This window comes from Bos grunniens, chromosome X, assembly GCF_055505025.1.
Source record: "Bos grunniens cultivar Pamir isolate PY7600 chromosome X, Bosgru_T2T1.0, whole genome shotgun sequence".
Taxonomy (NCBI): Eukaryota; Metazoa; Chordata; class Mammalia; order Artiodactyla; family Bovidae; genus Bos; species Bos grunniens.
The window spans coordinates 94,685,128-94,698,862 of NC_141194.1; the positions used below are offsets into that span (position 1 = coordinate 94,685,128).

The 13,735-nt window shown below is 37.6% G+C and overlaps 1 pseudogene; it reads right to left on the reverse strand.

Moving 5' to 3' along the window:
* Positions 1-11,625: 11,625 nt before the first annotated feature.
* Positions 11,626-11,876, reverse strand: LOC147340940 (CDC42 small effector protein 2 pseudogene; annotated as a pseudogene).
* Between the last annotated feature and the right edge of the window lie 1,859 nt (positions 11,877-13,735).

Consider the following 13,735-nt stretch of genomic DNA (forward strand, 5'->3'; position numbering starts at 1 on the left):
ATTAGCCTTTGCCCTGCTTAATTCTGTACTCCAAGGCCAAATTTGCCTGTTACCCCAGGTGTTTCTTGACTTCCTACTTTTGCATCCCAGTCCTCTATAATGAAAAGGACATCTTTTTGGGGTGTTAGTTCTAGAAGATCTTGTAGGTCTTCATAGAACCATTCCACTTCAACTTCTTCAGAATTTCTGGTCCTGGCATGGACTTGGATGATCGTGATATTGAATGGTTTTCCTTGGAAATGAACAGAGATTATTCTATCATCTTTGAGATTGCATCCAAGTACTGCATTTTGGACTCTTTTGTTGACTATGATGGCTACTCCTTTTCTTCTAAGGGATTCTTGCCCACAGTAGTAGATAGAATGGTCATCTGAGTTAAATTCACCCATTCCAGTCCATTTTAGTACACTGATTCCTAAAATGTTGATGTTCACTCTTGCCATCTCCTGTTTGACCATTTCCACTTTGCCTTGATTCATGGACCTAACATTCCAGGTTCCTATGCAATATTGCTCTTCACAGCATTGGACCTGCTTCTATCACCAGTTACATCCACAACTGTGTGATGTGTTTTCTTTGACTCCCTCTCTTCATTCTTTCTGGAGTTATTTTCCCAGGGATTTCCAGTAGCGAATTGGGCACCTATTGATGAATTGGGAATTCATCTTTCAGTGTTCTATCTGTTTCCTTTTCATACTGTTCATGTGGTTTTCAAGGCAAGAATATTGAAGTGGTTTGCCATTCCTTTCTCCAGTGGACCACATTTTGTCAGAACTCTTCACCATAACCTTTACATCTTGGGTGGCCCTGCATGGCATGGCTTAGCTTCATTGAGTTAGACAAGTCTTTGGTCCATGTGACTAGATTGGGTAGTTGTCCGTGATTGTGGTTTCAGTGTCTGCCCTCTGATGCCCTCTCTTAGCACCTACCATGTTACTGGGGTTTCTCTTATCTAGGACGTGGGGTATGTCTTCACATCTGCTCCAGCAAAGCACAGCCACTGTTCCTTACCTTGGATGTGGGGTATCTCCTCTCAACTGCTCACCACTCTAGCACTGAGCAGACACATCTGTAGTGACTAGCATCTGTACAGGTTTTCCTGTAACCAAGAGTTTTCGCTGGGAATGTGGGACTTTCAATGATAAATCAAGGTCAGATATTGGAAAAAGAGATGGTTGGTGTGGCAGGCTGAGTTCTAAGACAATATTTATGACTTTGATGTACACATCTTATATGATTCCCACTCTTGTGTATGGGCAGGACTTGTGAATGGGATATCGTTCTCACAATTAGATTACTAAGTAGTTGATTTGTACTTAATCACAAGAATGATCATTGTAAGTGGTTATGGCATAATCAGGCTGGCCATTAAAAAAGGGTCTGAATCATTACAGTAAAGAGAGTCTTTCTTCTGATCTTGATGAAGCCAATCACCATGAGTTCTATAGCTATAGCCTTTAAAATCTGTCCTCTGCCAAATTCCAGTGAGGTTGGAGAAGGAACTTAAGCCCCAGAGGAGATCACAGCTGCAGTCAACACCTTTATTTCATCCTTGTGAGACCCTAGGCAGATAATCTAACCTGTTACTCCATGCTTGACCAGAGAAGGCAATGGCACCCCACTCCAGTACTCTTGCATGGAAAGTCCCATGGACAGAGGAGCCTGGTGGGCTACAGTCCATGTGGTTGCTGAATCAGACACAACCGAGCGACTTTACTTTCACTTTTCACTTTCATGCCTTGGAGAAAGAAATGGCAATCCACTCCAGTGTTCTTGACTGGAGAATCCGAGGGACGGGGAGCCTGGTGGGCTGCCATCTATGGGGTCACACAGAGTCGGACACGACTGAAGCGACTTAGCAGCAGCAGCAGCCGCCATACCTGACCCATGGAAACTGTGATGTTTTAAGCCACTAAATTTGTGGTAATTGTTACACTGCAATAGAAAGCTAATAGTATTGTTGTTGTTGTTTTTCTGTTTTTTTTTTTTTTTCTGCTGCATAATGAAATAAAATTTATGAACTTGTTGCCAGTTCCTGAACCTAAAAATTGTCATTTATTCTTGAGTCATAACATTATTTTCTCTAAGAATCATATGCTTGAGGAGAATGTGACAGAGTCAATTGCCACTCACTAGGCAACCAGCTGTGAGCAGGGGATGCCAGTAAGGAAGGGAGTAAATGGATTCCTCAAGGAATGAGTGGATTTCTATGTAGAGACTGAGGTTCAACCAGAATATCCATTAGAGAGAAGGAGCAAACTAAGGTATATTTTTATTAAGCAATGTAAAGAACAGTGATTTTCAAACTGATTTTCAATTGTAAAATCAATTGTTCAGTTGCTCAGTTATTCCTTTCTCTTCACATCATCTTCAGCATTTATTGTTTGTGGATTTTTGATAATAGCCATTTTGAAAGGTGTAAAGTTTTGTAAATCATTGTACTTTTGATTTGCATTGCTCTAATAATTAGCAGTGTTGAATATCTTTTCTTATGCTTCTTGGCCATTTGTATATGTTATTTGGAGAAATGTCTGTTTAGCTCTTATGCCCATTTTTTAATTGTTTTTTTTTTTATTTTAATAATATAAGCCACATGAGCTGTTTATAAATTTTGGAGTCTAATCTTTGTCGGGTGCATCATTTACAAATATTTTATCACATTCTCTGGGTTGTCTTCTTGTTTCCCTTATGATATCCTTTGCTGTGTGAAAGCTTTTAATTAGGTCCCATTTATTTACTTTTGTTTCCCTTGCCATTCTTCTGGGAGATAGAGCAAAAAAGATATGGTGCAATTTATGTCAAAGAGTGTTCTGCTTATGTTCTCCTCTAAGAGATTTATAGTGTCCAGTCTCACAATCAGGTCATTAATCCATTTTGTATTTATTTTTGTGTGTGGTGTTAAACAATGTTCTGCTTTCAATCTTTTACATGTGGCTGTCCAGTTTTCCCAGCATCATTTATTGAAGAGACTAACTTTCCTCCATTGGAAAGTCTTGACTCGTTTGTCATAGATTATTTGACCACAGGTGCTTAAGCTTGTGTCTGGACTTTCTATACCGTTCCTTTGATTTTTACTTCTATTTTGTGCCAATACTATAATGTTTTGATGACTATAGCAGTGTAGTATAATCTGAAGTCAGGAAACCTAATTCTTCCACCTCCATTTTTCTTTCTCAATATTGCTTTCACTATTTGGTGTTTTTTGTGTCTCCATATGAATTTTAAGATTTTGTGTTATATTTCTTAGAAAAGTGCCATTGGCCATTTGATAGTGATTGCATTGAATCTGTAGATTGCCTTGGGTAGTACAGTAATTTTGACAATATCGATTCTTCCAATCCAAGAACATGGTGTATCTTTCACTCTGTTTGCTTTTGTCTTTGATTTCTTTCATCAGGGTCTTACAGTTTTGGGAGTATAGGTCTTTGGTCTCCTTAAGTCAATATTGTTAGTGTATAGAAATGCAATGTATTTATGTGCATTAATTTTGTAACCTGCAGTTTTACCAAATTGATTGATGATCTCTAATAGCTTTCTGGTAGCATCTTTAGGAATTTCTTTGTATACTATCATGTCATATGCAAACAGTGACAGTTTCACTCTTCTTTAGCAATTCAGATTCCTCTTATTTCCTTTTCTTCTCTTACTGCTACAACTAGGACTTCAAAAATTTGTTGAAATGAAGTTGTGAGAGTGAATATCCTTCTATAGATCCTAATCTTAGAGGAAATGCTTTAACCTTTTCACCGTTAAGTATGATGTTAGTTATAGGTTTGTCATATATGGCCTTTATTATGTTGAGGTATATTCCTACTTTCTGGTGAGTTTTTGTTTGTTTGTTGTTGTTTTTTTTTAACATACAAGAGTATTAAATTTTGTCAAAAGCTTTTTCTGCATTTATTGAGAAGATCATATGGTTTTTATTTTTCAATTTGTTGATGTGGTGTATCACAGTGATTGATCTGAAAACATTGAAAAATCCTTTTATCCTTTGAATAAATCCCACTTGATCATGGTGTATGAACCATGTATTGTTGTATTTGAATGTTTAGTATTTGTTGAGGATTTTTGCCATCTATGTTCATCAGTGATATTGGCCTCTACTTTTCATTTTTGTAGTATCTTTATCTGGTTTTGGTATCAGGATAATGGTGACCTCATAGAATGAAACTGATAAGTTTTCCTTCCTCTGCAATTTTTGGAAGAGTTTCAGAAGAATAGCTGTTAGCTCTTCTGTAAATCTTTGGTAGAAATTGTCTGTGAATCCGTCAGGTTTTGGACTTTTCTTTCCTGGGCATTTTTAAATCACAGTTTAATTTCAGTGCATGTGATCTGTCTGTTCATATTTTATGTTTCTTTCTAGTTCAGTCTTGGGAGGTGTACCTTTCTAAGAATTTGACCATATCTTCCACACTGTCCATTTTATTGTCATACAGTTAATTGTAGTCTCTTATGATCTTTTGTATTTCTGTGGTGTCAGCTGCAATTTATCCTTTTTTCATTTCCAATTTTATTGATTTGAATCTTTTCCCTTTTTTCTTGATGAATCGGGCTGAAGATTTATCAGTTTTATCTTCTTCAAAAATTTTTATTTTCATTAACCATTATTATTCTTTTCTATTTTTTTCATTTACTTCTGCTCTGATTTTTATAATTTCTTTCATTCTAGTTTTAATTTTTATAGTAAAATATAACATTTATTAAACAATTGTCAAAGGTCATCACCATTATGAACTATTGTTTTAAAATATCAACTCATACCTAATATTTGATATGGAGAAGGCAATGGCAACCCACTCCAGTACTCTTGCCTGGAAAGTCCCATGGACCGAGGAGTCTGGTGGGCTGCAGTCCATGGGGTCGCAAAGAGTCAGACACGACTGAGCGACTTTCCTTTCACTTTTCACTTTCATGCATTGGAGAAGTAAATGGCAACCCACTCCAGTGTTCTTGCCTGGAGAATCCCAGAGACGGTGGAGCCTGGTGGGGTGTCTATGGGGTTGCACAGAGCCGGTCACGACTGAAGCGACTTAGCAGCAGCAGCAGCAGCAATATCCGATAACAAATATAGAAAACCTTATAAGGCAGTAATAATTAACTGCCATCATTACCATTTTTAAATTAATTATCTATTTTAATTGGAGGATAACTACTTTACAACATGGTGATGGTTTTTGCCATACATAAACATGAATCAGCCACAGGTATACATGTGCTCCCCGCATCCTGAAACCCTTCCCACCTCTCTCCCCACCCTATCTCTATGGGTCCACCCAGAGGACTGGCTTTGGGTACCCTGCTTCATGCATTGAACTTGCACTGGTTATCTATTTTGCAAATGGTAATGTACGTGTTTCAAGGCTATTCTCTCAAATCTTCCCACTCTCGCCTTTTCCCACAGAGTCCAAAAGTCTATTCTTTACATCTGTGTCTTCTTCCCTTCCCTACATGTAGAGTCACCAGTCAGTTCAGTGCAGTTCAGTCGTTTGGTCATGTCCAGCTTTTTGTGACCCCATGGAGACCAGGCTTCCCTGTCCATTGCCAGCTCCCGGAGCTTGCTCAAACCCATGTCCATTAAGTCAGTGATGCCATCCAATGATCTCATCCTCTGTCTTCCCTTCTCCTCCCACCTTCAGTCTTTCCCAGCATCAGGGTCTTTTCCAGTGAGTCAGTTCTTCACATCAGGTGGCCAAAGTATTGGAGTTTGAGCTTCAACATCAATCCTTCCAATAAATATTCAGGACTTACTTATTTTAGGATGGACTGTTCAGATCTCCTTGTAGTCCAAGGGACTCTCAAGAGTCTTCTCCAACACCACAGTTCAAAAGCATCGATTCTTCAGTGTTCTGCTTTCTTTATGGTCCAACTCTCACATCCACACATGACTACTGGAAAAACCATGGCTTTGACTAGACGGACCTTTGTGGGCAAAATAATGTCTCTACTTTTTAATATGTTGTCTAGGTTGGTCATAACTTCTCTAAAGGACCAAGTGTCTTTTAATTTCATGGCTTCAGTCACCATCTGCAGTGATTTTGAAATCCAAGAAAATAAAGTCTGTCATTGTTTCCACTGTTTCACCATCTATTTGCTATGAAGCAATAGGACTGGATGCCATGATCTTAGTTTTCTGAATGCTGAGCTTTAAGCCAAGTTTTTCACTCTCCTCTTTCACTTTCATCAAGAGGCTCTTTAGTTCCTCTTCACTTTCTGCCATAAGGCTGGTGTCATCTGCATATCTGAGATTATTGATATTTCTCCCAAAATCTTGATTCAAGCTTGTGCTTCCTCCAGCCCAGCATTTTGTATGATGTACTCTGCATATAAGTTAAATAAGCAGGGTGGCAATATACAGCCTTAATGTATTCCTTTCCCTGTTTGGAACCAGTCTATTTTCCCATGTCCAGTTCTAGCTGTTGCTTCTTGACTTGCATACAGATTTCTCAGGAGGCAGGTCAGGTGGTCTGGTACTCCCATCTCTTTCAGAATTTTCCACAGTTTCCCCCCCGTCCTGAAACTCCTCTCACCTCTTTCCCCACCCTATCCCTCTGGAATGACCCAGAGCACAGACTTTGGGTGCCCTGCTTCATGCATTGAATTTGCACTGATCATCTATTTTGCATATGGTAATGTACCATTTGGAAAGATGGTACTGATGATCCTCTCTATGTGGAAAGTTCTTAAAGAGGATCATTAGTACCATCTTTCTAAATTCCATGAGTGAGTGAGTGAGTGAAGTCCCTCAGTTGTGTCCGACTCTTTGTAACCCCATGGACTATAGCCTACAAGGCTCCTCTGTCCATGGGATTTTCCAGGCAATAGTCCTGGGATGGATTGCCATTTCCTTCTCCAGGGGATCTTCCCAACCCAGGGATCAAACCTGGGTCTCCTGCATTGTAGACAGACGCTTTACCATTTGAGCCACCAGGGAAGTCCATCTAAATTCCATATATAAAAAACCTGGGAATAGACGACCCATATATATGTGTTAACATACAGTAAAAAAAAATGTTCATAGCTAGGACATGGAAGTTACAGTACATATACACAACAGAATATTGCACAGGTATTACACCCTGTGTAAGAGGCTCCAGATTCATCCACCTCATTAGAACTGACTCAAAGGCATTCATTTTAATACCTGTGCAATATTCTGTTAAGTATATGTACCGTAACTTCCTTATACATTCATCTGCCAATGGACATCTAGGTTGATTCCATGTCCTAGCTATTGTAAATAGTGCTTCAGTGAACATTGGGGTATATGAGTGCCTTTCAATTCTGGTTACCTCAGGGTGTACGCCCAGCATTGGGATTGTTGGGTCATATGGGTTGTCTATTCCCAGTTTTTTTAAGCATCTCCACATTGTTCTCCATAGTGATAGTACCAGTTTGCATTCTCACCAACAGTGTTAAGAGGGTTCCCATTTCTCCACACCCTCTCCAGCATTTATCGTTTGTAGACATTTTGATGATGGCCATTCTGACCAATGTAAGATGACACCTCTTTGTGGTTTTGATTTGCATTTCTCTAATAATGAGTGATGTTGAGCATCTTTTCATGTGTCTATTAGCCATCTTTATGTCTTCTTTGGAGAAATATCTGTTTATATTTTTGCCAATTTTTGATTGGGTTGTTTGTTTTTCTGGTATTGATTTGCATGTGCTGCTTGTATACATTGGAGATTAATTCAATGCCAGTTGTTTCATTTGCTATGATTTTCTCCCTTTCTGAGGGCTATCTTTTCATCTTGATTACAGTTTCCTTTGTCATGCAAAAGTTTTTAAGTTTAATTAGGTTCCATTTGTTTGTTTTTGTTTTTATTTCCATTACTCAGAGAGGTGGGTCATAGAGGATCTTGCTGTGGTTTACGTCAGACAATGTTCTGCCTATGTTTCCCCCTAAGAGTTTGATAGTTTCTGGTCTTACATTTAGGTCTTTAATTCGTTTTGAGTTTATTTTTGTGTATGGTGTTAGAAAGTGTTCTAGTTTCATCCTTTATGCATAGTTGGCCAGTTTTCCTAGCACTACTTGTTGAAGAGATAGTCTTTTCTCCATTGTATATTTTTGCCTCCCTTGTCAAAATAAGGTGCCCACAGGTGCATGGATTTATCCCTGGACTTTCTATTTTGTTCCATTGATCTATGTTTTTGTCTTTGTGCTAGTGCCATACTGTCTTGATGACTGTAGTTTTGCAGTATAGTTTGAAGTCAAGAAGTTTGATTCCTCCAGTTCCATTCTTCTTTCTCAAGATTGCTTTGGCTGTTTATGTCTTTCATTTTTCCATACAAATTGTAAAATTATTTGTTCTAGTTCTAAGAAAAATACCTAACTTTAGATTTTGTTAATTTTTCTTTGTGTTAGCTTTAAGTGTAAGTTTAGGTTGTTCATTTGAGATTTTCCTCATTTCTTTAAATAAGGCTGTATTGCTATAAACTCCCCTTTCATAACTGCTTTTGTTGCATCCCATAGCTTTTGGATCATTGTGCTTTCATTTTCATTTGTCTCTATATATTTTTTATTTCTTCTTTGTTTTTTTTTTCAGTTATTCATTTGTTGTTTAGTAGTATATTGTTTAGCCTCCAATTTTTTGTGTCTTTTAGGTATTTTTTCTTGTAATTTTTATCTAATTTTAACTCACAGCATTTTGATCTGAAAAAAAAAAATTCTTGATATGATATCAGTTTTCTTAAGTTTATTAAGGCTAGCTTTTGTGGCCAAGCATGTTGGCAATCCTGGAGAATGTTCATTGTGCACTTGAGAAAATGTGCATTAGGCTCCTTTAGGATGGAATACTTATGCCATTCAGGATTAATGTGTCATTTAATATCTATGTTTCCTTATTGATTTTCTGCCTGAATGATCTGTCCATTATTGAAAGTGGTGTGTTCAAGGTCCCCCACTATTATTCTGTTACTGTCTCTTTCTCACTTTATGGCTCTTAGTATTTGCCTTATATATTAAAGCTCTCCTAAGTTTGATTCCTATATATTTACAATTGTTATATCTTCTTGGATTAATCCCTTGACCTTTTTTCAGGATTGAAAAGCATTTATTGAATCAAAATCAAATGCTTTCTTTTTATTATCTACCAGCCAACACTGAACTTAATTTATTCAAAATGAACACAGTGTACAAAAATAGTATGCTTATATTATAAAAATATGTCACTTTTATTTCCTGGGTGCTGAGCAGAAGTCATTAAAAAAATCAAGGCAAATTTGCTCTCTATAATAGAACTGCTACAATTTAATAACAAAAGTGAAAGCTAATATATACTCACAAAGTATCTGTAAAGGCCCATTGATAATACTGCATCAGAAATGCTGAACCCAATCACCATGGTCCACATTTCCGCTCTATGCTCATTGGCACCACTCCACGCCTATATCATGGGAAAGCACCTCTTTTACAGAACGCATGTCATTAGTTAACAGTTGTTAGCACATGTTTCAGCAAAATATTAACAGTCAATTCTATTTAGTTAGATTCAATTTTCAAGTCAGACACAATGTTATTGGGAACAAATGACATAACAAGGTTTAAAAGCCCACTTATCAGTGGGGAAAGTGGACTCCTTAAAAAAACTGTGTCCAAGGTTAATATCTTAAAATTGTTGGTAATTTTCTTATTTCTTGAGTCATTATTGGCACCTTCCTTGGCATGTGTTCCTGCACACAGTGTGGCTACTTGTGCCTGTCAGTTCAGAGGCAGCTGCAGAACAATTAGAGGCTGAAGAGGGCAGCCTTTGGCTTACCATGGAGACATGCTCTAGTGCTCACTGGAGAATTTGGTATTTGAGGAATCAGGAAAGCAAGAAATTGACAAAAATAATAAAGTTAAATCATGAGGTAGGGAAAAAGGACCATGGCCCCCTGTACTGTTCTAAGAGTTATACAATTATAAACTCTGTAATTGTTAAAGTCAAAATAGAAGTAGACTAACTAGCATTATCACTGACTTTACCAAAACAATCCATCTTTAAAGAGCATGCACACTGCAGTGTCCCTGGCAGGACCCTGTCTGCTGAGCAGAATGGCACTGGTACTCAAGCAAAATCTAGAATGCAGTATCAACACAGTGACATCAGATCAATTCAAGTTTAGAAGCTATTAAACTGCAAAATGCTTATTCTGATTGCTAAGCATAAATGTTATTTCTTGATAGATTATCTGCAATTGACAACTATGAAGACTCAAAACTACAGAAATACAAGGACTGAATAATCTAGTGCCTGCTGTATAGGGTAACTTAAAAGAACTGGGGGAAGAAATCCTTCCATGTTTTGCCTATATAAACCAAATATTTATTCACTTACCTATTTCACAAGAACTTGTGACTAAGGTGAAGGTAACATTATCTCTCTCTCTCTCTTTATGCAGTTACTTAATTCCTTACTGTTTTCCTCCAGTTAAGCCCATTTCCTGTAGGAAATGGTACTCCTATCAAATATAACTGTTAGATAGGGCTAAACCGGAAATAGGATTTAAAATTTCTAATGGAAACCAAACCACTACTGGGCTTAGCACTACATCCTTATGTGGAAGGAGGAGCATTTATAGAAATACAATTTGTGGAAAACAAACATTTTGGATCCCAAGCCCAAGAATTCTTGGCAATACCTTAAGTCACCATCCAGGTTGTTCTCAAAGGCAACAACACAGCAAGGTCAGCCACTGATCCTGGAAACTCCCACTGTCCCAAAATGTGGACATGGAGAGACCAATGACTCCAGAGCCTGCACTTAGAAGTAGAGGCTAGAAGCTCAACAAACTACTGCTGGAAGCCAACTGGATACCACAGTATTAAACAAGTGAAAATCAAGACCAAGCAAATGAAGAAATGAACAGCTACTAAGAACAGGATGCTCAGAGTCAGACAGGGTGAGGATATTACCACACACTTGATATATAACCACACTTGTTTACAATCCCAGGTTCTTGCTCTCAAATAAATAGATCAAAAATTTACAGCAAAATGAATGCCTTATGGATGCAAGCTTTTTGTTTATTACGATTCTAACTAAATAAAAGTCATACTTCAAAAATAAGTTACAAGTTGCCTTTTTCAGTGAAATTGATGTGACTTGGTGCCACAACTCACCTATCTCTAATATCAGCAGTATCATCCACCCATGGCAGCCAGGAGTGGTCCATTTCTGGCATCCCTTGGGCTCCCACACAAGCAATTTCATAAAACATGCAGACACTACTCTGCTGCAGTTTCATATGAATAGAAATTATCATTGTGTTTACGGGTTGCATACCTTCTAAAATATACATCAGTGGTGACAAATTAATAAATAATAGCAGGTCTTTGCTTACCAGTAAAATCAATAAGGCAGAGGGATTGAAGGTGGAAAGAGAAAAATGTGAGGGAAGAATGCAAAACAGTGCTAGCATTCACAAAAATGATCATGCTAAAATCAGATCCATATTCATAAAAATCAAGAATTAAGCTACAATCCAAAGAACTCTGTCCAGGAGTCCAAAAGCATGCATGCCAGCTGAAGGAAATACAGGATTCTTCTGACAAGTTTCTTCAGAGCAGAACAGCAAGATGTCACTGGAGCAATCACAGTAGGATGAACAAGACGCCATCACACTTTGAGGAAAAGTCCGGGACTATCCTGCTTTCATGTCCACCAGGTGCATCTGCACGTTGGTGGTCATGCCACCCCCCATAGCCTCCCTTGGACTATATGTAGTTCTGCATGGAACTGACAGAATTCATCCCACTAAACAAGTTGCCACGTGAGCCATATGTGCAAGAAGTTTGTGGGCTCTCCAATAATACTGTAGTCAATCCGCTGGTGCCTTTTTGGCTGAGGCTGTTCTGCAATACAGCAGTTGAAATGCAACCAGAATTCACTCATGCTAATAGTGCAAGTTATAAACAAGCACCATATATAGCTGTTATTATGTTGAGGTATGTTCCTTCTATTCCTACTTTCTGGAGAGTTTTTTTTTTTTTATCATAAATGGGTCTTGAATTTTGTCAAAGTTTTTTCTGCATCTATTGAGATAACCATATGGTTTTTACCTTTCAATTTGTTAATGTGGTGTATTACACTGATTTATTTGCAGATATTAAAGAATCCTTGCATTCTTAGGATAAAGCCCACTTGGTCATGATGTATGATCATTTTAGTATGTTGTTGGATTCTGTTTGCTAGAATTTTGATAAGGATTTTTGCATCTATGTTCATCAGTGATAACCCAGAGCAAACATTATCCTCAATGGTGGAAAATTAAAAGCAGTACCCCTAAAGTCAGGAACAAGGCAAGGGTGCCCACTCTCACCACTATGATTCAACATAGTTTTGGAAGTTTTGGCCACAGCAATCAGACAAGAAAAAGAAAAGGAATACAGATGGGAAAAGAAGTTAAACTCTCACTGTTTGCATATGACATGATCCTCTACATAGAAAACCCTAAAGACTCTACCAGAAAATTACTAGAGCTAATCAATAAATATAGTGAAGTTGTAGGATATAAAAGTAACACACAGAAATCCCTTACATTCCTATACACTAACAATGAGAAAACGGAAAGAGAAATTAAGGAAACAATTCCATTCACCATTGCAATGAAAAGAATAAAATACTTAGGAATATATCTACCTAAAGAAACAAAAGACCTATATATAGAAAACTATAAAACACTGATGAAAGAAATCAAAAAGGGCACAAATAGGTGGAGAAATATACCATGTTCATGGATTGTAAGAATCAATATAGTGAAAATGAGTATGCTACCCAAAGTAATCTATAGATTCAATGCAATCCCTATCAAACTACCAATGGTATTTTTCACAGAATTAGAACAGATAATTTAACAATTTGTATGGAAACACAAAAAACCTCGAGTAGCCAAAGCAATCTTGAGAAAGAAGAATGGAACAGGAGGAATCAACCTTCCCAACTTCAGGCTCTACTACAAAGCTACAGTCATCAAAACAGTATGGTACTGGCACAAAGACAGAAATATAGATCAATGAAACAAAATAGAAAGCCCAGAGAAAAATCCACGCACCTATGGACACCTTATCTTTAACAAAGGAGGCAAGAATACACAATGGAGAAAAGACAATCTCTTAAACAAGTGGTGCTGGGAAAACTGGTCAATCACTTGTCAACAAAATGAAACTAGGAAACTTTCTAACACCATACACAAAAATAAAGTCAAAATGGATTAAAGATGTAAATGTAACATGAGAAACTATAAAACTCCTAGAGGAAAACATAGGCAAAGCACTTCCCGACATAAATCACAGCAGGATCCTCTATGACCCAACTCCCAGAGTCATGGAAATAAAAGCAAAAATAAACAAATGGGACCTAATTAAACTTAAAAGCTATTGCACAAGGAAGGGAACTATAAGCAAAGTGAAAAGACAGCCTTCAGAATGGGAGAAAATAATAGCAAACGAAGCAACTGACAAAGAATTAATCTCAAAAATATATAAGCAACTCCTGAACCTCAATTCCAGAAAAATAAAAGACCCAATGAAAAAATGGTCCAAATAACTAAACAGACAGTTCTCCAAAGAAGACATGCAGATGGCTAACAAACACATGAAAAGATGCTCAATATCACTCATTATCATAGAAATGCAAATCAAAACCACAATGAGGTACTATCTCACACTAGTCAGAAGGGTTGCTATCCAAAAATCTGCAAAGAATAAATGCTGGAGAGGGTGGGGAGAAAAGGCAACCCTCTTACACTGTTG